At 51.2% G+C, this 6229-nt stretch overlaps 1 protein-coding gene across 1 annotated transcript in view; it reads left to right on the top strand.

Annotated features, from left to right (window-relative positions):
• The window catches only part of GALNT13 (polypeptide N-acetylgalactosaminyltransferase 13), a gene marked incomplete at its 5' end in the record, with an annotated part of 72594 nt that overhangs the window by 66031 nt on the left and 334 nt on the right, over nucleotides 1–6229 (top strand). The window lies entirely within an intron of this gene.

Consider the following 6229-nt stretch of genomic DNA (forward strand, 5'->3'; position numbering starts at 1 on the left):
GACCCGGCGCGCGCTGCGGCGGCGGGAGGAAGGGACGGGCTGAGGGCTGCGGCACCGGGGCGAGGAGTTCTCGGGATGGCGGCCGTCACGGGAGAGAGAGAACTCCTCAGCGAACTGTCTGACTGATACTGACTGTGCCCTCCATGGCATGACCTAACCCTGTTGGGCAGCGTGGGTGCAGTGCCCGGGTCTCGCTCCTCCTCGTCCCCGCACCCGGCAAGCTCGGGAACACCGAGACCTTCAAACCCACACACCGTGGCTGCCTGTAAAGTACGTGTTTTCACAAATTCAAACATTAGAGTCTTCTAAAAGTGCAGTTTTCCCAAGCGTTAGAAGAGCCTTTAGTGCTGTGTCGCTCAGCCCAGGCCAGCGTCTCAGACGGACAGCTCGGGGACGCAGTGTCGGGGAAGGGATGTGCTGGAGGCTGGGTGCTGGCGGGGCTGCGCGGGGGGATGCTGGTGCCCGCGGAGCAGGAGGTGTGCGCGGCCCCGAGCCCTCCCCGCGCACCCCCTGTGCAGGAGCCGGGCGTCCCTGCCCGCTCCCCCGCTGCCCCGGCGTTTGCCGCTGCGTTCCCCGACCTATGGCGTGAAGATGGGTGGCAGAGATGCACACAGCCACGATTCACGGGACCGCTGGTGTGTTCCGTGCCCTGACCCCACGCCTTAGCGAGACCTTTCCTTTCTGGTCGCAGGTGGTGTGAGGACACGTTGCATCATCACTGTCCCCTCTGCTGCTCTGCATCCTGCAAACAACCACCGACTTTGGGACTGGTTCTCTTCTAAATTATGGGACCAGCGGGACTTGGTGTGGTCAAAGTACCTTCTCCCGTAAGGGATTATGGCCAAGAATTTGAATATTCCAATAAATTGCAGTTTTATTATTAACTTCTGCCACAAGAGATTATCACCAATAATTTGGCTATTTTTGTAGTCTTGTCACTTTTTATTTGAAAGGACTTAGTTCTTCAAAAATGAGTAGTTTTCTGCAGTTTTTCTTTAATTCCCTTCTTAGAAAGTAATGTTTAATAAGATGAGTGAAGGGGATGAATGACCTCTTGCTCCCATTACGATAGATTTTCTCAAGTCCGTGCAGCCTTGCTGATGTACGTAAGTTAAACTTGTCTCGTGTACCAGAGACAAGATTGGTCAGGTTACCAAAATAATGCCTAGTACTATTTTACCCATGTGAAGGATCCACTAAATTTAGGCCTTTAATAGAATATCAACATGCAATATAGAGAGCGCGTTACATTTCAAAGTAATTTATGTATGTGCCTCTGTTTGCCCTTAAAAGAATAGTAGACAGAAGTGAACACGAAGCAATAATACATAATGAAACAAACCCAAGCATTGATGTTCGCGCTGGTTACTCAAAGTGACATTATAAGGACATTTGTTCTTGGTATTTTTAGTGGCCTTTTTATATGTACATTACTTTTTCCCTTCGCGAACAGAAGCCCCGGCGCAGGAGGGGGCGAGGGGTCAGCAGCGGGGCCGGGATGCGAGAGGAGCATCCCCAGCCTGCCTGGATGCACCGGCCCTGGGTACCGCGGGGATCGGGTACCTGCTGCTGCCTCGGGGCACAATTCAGGGCAATAAAAGCCCCCTCTGTCCCCGTTGCCTCCTGTCGTCATGGTAAAGGAGGGCTGAAATTGGAGTTGGCCAAAAAATTCTCATCTCCTTATGTGTGAATGTGTAATTCATTATAGTTTTAATTTACTAATGCTCGAGTAAGCTTCAGGGTGTTTAGTACAGGATATTACTGCAGCAGGAGCATCATCCCTGCCCAAATCTGGCTGTGCCGTGGGAAATGAGGATGGCAACAAGGCTCCGGCTCTGGGGGGGATTCAGCGGCTCTGAATTGCCAGTGGGATGTGAAGGGGTCTCCAGTGGACCAGTCCCTCAGAGCAGAGCACCAAAGAGGCTTTTTGTGGAACTGAAGCTTGTGCCTGTTTCCGCGTGTGCCGCGTGCGTGTCAGCGAGCGCAGTCTGCCTGCGGTTTGGCACCGGAGGATCCCCAGGCGCAATTAATAATTCCCCTCGGAGCGCTCTTCGCTTTATCTGGTTGGCCGCTGTGGGTGTCTAATCAAACAGTCTGTTGCTTTTTCCTTTGTTTGTCTTTTGTCTTTGCCGGTTCTGTTTACTTTCCCCGTTTTTCTGTCGTGCAGACCCACACATTTCTCCACGTAATCACCCAGTCGTGCCTGACACTAAGCAGGATAGAGGATGGCACCCACGGCCCCACGGTGGAGGCTTGCGATGGCAGCCCCTTGCAAACGTGGATGCTAAGAAACTACACGAGGCTGGAAGTCTTTAGAAACATTTTTTACAGCCCCACTGACTATTTCCTTTAACAAACGGTCGGAGGTTGGTATTAAAAAAAGCGAATGTAATGTGTGATGGTTTAAGCTGTTCCCAGAAAAATGCTTCTCCGTTCTCTGCCTGTTAAACTCAACTGAATTCCTTTCCTGTTTTCTCAGATGGTTATATAGATGTATCATAGTATGTATGTTTAATGTTAGTTTTTATTAGTTATTATTAATTATAACTATTTTTAGATCTAGATTATAACTAGTATTTAGATTTAAATTGATCTGTTGATGCCAACGTGACCCTTAACTGTTTGCAAGAGCTGAAGATTTGGTCCCTGTTCCAAGACACATAAATAACACCAATTGTGTAGTATTTTTCAGAAACATTCATTTTGAAAATTCCTGATTTTAAATAATTCAATGCCAGACATATTACTCACGGACAATTTCAAATCATCGACGGATACGGTGCCGAGGGACGTGGTTTGGGGGTAACCTGGCAGTGTTGGGTTAACGGTTGGACTCTACGATCCTCAAGGTCTCTTCCGACCAAAACGATTCTGCAGTTCTGTTCCGGGTCTGCCCTCATCAGAGCTGTCATTTGCATACATATGGTACGCGGGAACCTGCAGAGCTTGCTCCCGTGCCTCTGCGTGTCTGTGCGCCCAGCTCTGCACCCCGGCGGCTCCTCTCACGTTTGAGGCAAATAAAAATTCTAGGCCGGCTCGTGTGAGTATCCTCTTGCCTCGTAATTAATTGTTTTCCAAGCAAACGAGATCTTTTTTTTTTTTTTTGTAATAGCATAAATAATGATAGGACACAGAAAGGAAAAAAAAAATTATGAGGCGGTTGAAAATCCCAATGATATGGCAGTCTAGCATGAAATTATACGCTGCATAAAAGGGAACAGCTGATGAAGGCGGCAGCAGCATTTTTAGACTTGTTTGCGTTTCTGGTTGTAGAAGAAAATGATAGCAGCTTAATTGCACTTAAAACAATATAAGGGAAGAAGCAGTGATGCTTTGAGCAGTGCTGTTTAGTAAACAAGCTACTTCTGTTAGCACTACTAATTCTTTCCTCGTGTAATTAGGGGGGAAAATGCCTGATATTCCTCGCTGAATGCATATCAGATGGCCCCTCGGTGATTTGTTAGAGTATCTGCAGCCTTTTCTTTGAGAATTGCGTAACCGCTTGATTTGAACTGAGGAAGCGGATCCCCGGGGACGAGCCATCGAAAGAATATTCATAATATGAATTAGGAGTGTTAACATGTGACATGGTATGAACTGCAGCGTACAGTTACACAGCGCAATAGTGCGGCTATACATGTTCGGATAATAAAACCGCGTCGCTGTTGGCAGCGTTAGTGTTTCCCCGCAGTTTGATTGAAACACCAGACAGAAGTCTTTTTTTTTTTTTGTCCTTTTTTTTTTTTTCACGTGAAGACGCACAAGCGGCGTTTATTAGTGGTGAGACTACGCCAGAGACACGAGTTGCTAAGATGACTCCGTATTGGCATAACTTCACTTACAGCAGTACTGTTTATGTTTTATTACGGCGGTTTTTATACTCACAGGGGAGTGAGCAGCCTCCACCGCGCTCTCGGAGGAGACCTCTGCCACCGTGCTGCGGCTCGGGGGCTGCGGAGCCGGGCTGCCCTGGGCTGGGCTCCTCCTGGCTCCCTCCTCCAAGAGGCCAACCAGTTGTGCCCCCCATCCTTCTGCCCCCCATCCTTCTGCCCCCGGTTGTTCCTTTGCCTGGTCTTTGATGTAACATTGGCCCCTGCTCCAGTGGAGGATCTGCAAACAAGATGTCAGCCCTGAAATTGCCTGTTCTCCTGGTTGTTCTTGTTGGGACAGGGTTCTCCTGCCTGTGGAGCTGCTGGACAACAGCTCAGACCGTGTTTGACGGCTTTACCTGGAGCGTTTTAAATCTACTTGTGGAGGTTGCATGACTATTTTTGAAAGCAAAGGAAGGCCAGAGTCCATATAATCCATGGGGCAGTGGGTCTCGTGGGAGGAGATGGGCACCTGTGCTGGGTTTGCTCTGCTAAACCTGTGGCACCGCCTTACGGCCATGGAGGGACAGGAGCCAGTCTTTAAAACACAGGGGGACAAACTAAACAGAGGCAAAAATAATGATTTTCTGAATCAGGTGCAGTAGCAAACACAGGTGTTTACTTCAGAAGTAAAGCACAAATCCAGGCTGGGGGGGAATGGCTGGAGAGCAGCCCTGAGGAGAAGGACTTGGGGGTGTTGGTGGGTGAGAAGCTCAACATGAGCCGGCAATGCACAATCCCGGCCCAGCGAGCCCCCGGCACCCCGGGCTGCGTCCCCAGCAGCGTGGCCAGCAGGGCGAGGGGGGATTGTGCCCCTCTGCTGCGCTCTGCTCTGCTCTGGGGAGACCCCCCTGCAGTGCTGCCTCCAGCTCGGGGGGGCCCACCAGCAGAAGGAGACGGAGCTGTTGGAGCGGGGCCAGAGGAGGCCCCGGAGAGGCTGGGAGGGCTGGAGCCCCTCTGCTGGGAGGACAGGCTGGGAGAGTTGGGGGGGTTCAGCCTGGAGAAGAGAAGGCCAAAAAGGGGAGACCTCAGAGCCCCTTCCAGTGCCTAAAGGGGCTCCAGGAGAGCTGGGGGGGACTCTGGGTCAGGGAGGGGAGCCATGGGATGAGGGGGAATGGCTTCAAACTGGAAGAGGGGAGATTTGGACTAGATTTTAGGAAGAAATCCTTGGCTGTGCGGGTGGTGATCCCCTGCGTCAGGTTGCCCCGAGAAGCTGTGGCTGCCCCATCCCTGGAGGGGTTCAAGGCCAGGTTGGACGGGGCTTGGAGCAACCTGGGCTGGGGGGGGGTGTCCCTGCCCAGGGCAGGGGGTGGCACTGGATGGTCTTCGAGGGCCCTTCCAACCCAAACCGTTCCATGATGAGTATTAAGCTGATACGGAGCTGGCAAGGCCGTGGCTGGGTGCGGGTGCCGCGCACGGCCGTTGTGCTGTGCCGGAGCTGTGCAGGGTTCGTCTGCAGTAAACCCCAGTGGGAGCCGGGCTCTGGCTCTGGCTCTGGCTGGGGCCAGGGGAGCCATGGGTGCTGGGCTGGCATGTGGGGATGTGGCGAGGCGGTCCCCAGCCCGGCCGGCACGGGTTCTGCTTCATCCTCGGCCATGCAGGGAGGGACCTTGGGTGTCCCACAGCATTGCAGTGCCCCGGCTCTCGCGTGGTGCCACGTACGGTTCCCCCGCTTTGTCATGGGCAGCAGCTGCTGACTTACAGCATCTATACTGGGGCATGTGCAGATTTGTGTATTATACAGATTTAATTGTTTTTGAGGAACTGAAAGACTTTTTAGGAAATAGTAGGTTGGGAAACACAACACTTGCTAGCAAAGGCACTGAAGGTGTGTGCTTAATTGCTGTGATTTTGTGCGTAAAACCCCTGGAGGAGCGATGGAGAGATCACGTGCTGCTCAGCTGCCAGTGTGCCCGTCTTGTTTTGTCTACGTACGCCCCTTCGTGTGTAACTTCCCCACATCTCTTCATGAGCGTGTTCCCCCAGTGCTTTTCCAACAGAAAATGATTTATTTCTCTCCAAATAAGTTCTCCTTCCTATTGTCCCCTTCTCACTCTCCCATTCCTCAGAAATACGGTGTCACGTGGTAGGAATAGGAAGGGACGACTGTCCCAAAGAAGAGAAAATGTATTTGAAACTGAAGAGTTTTCACCTGCACGCTGCCGTTGTTCAGATAATACTTCACAAATGTGTTTCCATTACCAGTTATTTCTGAACCAAGAGTGCACTGGTCCAAAGTGCGTGTGTGTCCAGCTTGTTGGAGACGAAGCTCCTAAAACCAAAATACTGTTGCTTTGAAAAGATATTTCCTTGCACTTATTTTGTACTTTTCTTTCACATTTATTCGTTGCGGGGTTCAG

The sequence above is a fragment of the Charadrius vociferus genome, unplaced genomic scaffold (genome assembly GCF_000708025.1).
Source record: "Charadrius vociferus isolate BGI_N301 unplaced genomic scaffold, ASM70802v2 scaffold404, whole genome shotgun sequence".
Taxonomy (NCBI): domain Eukaryota; kingdom Metazoa; phylum Chordata; class Aves; order Charadriiformes; family Charadriidae; genus Charadrius; species Charadrius vociferus.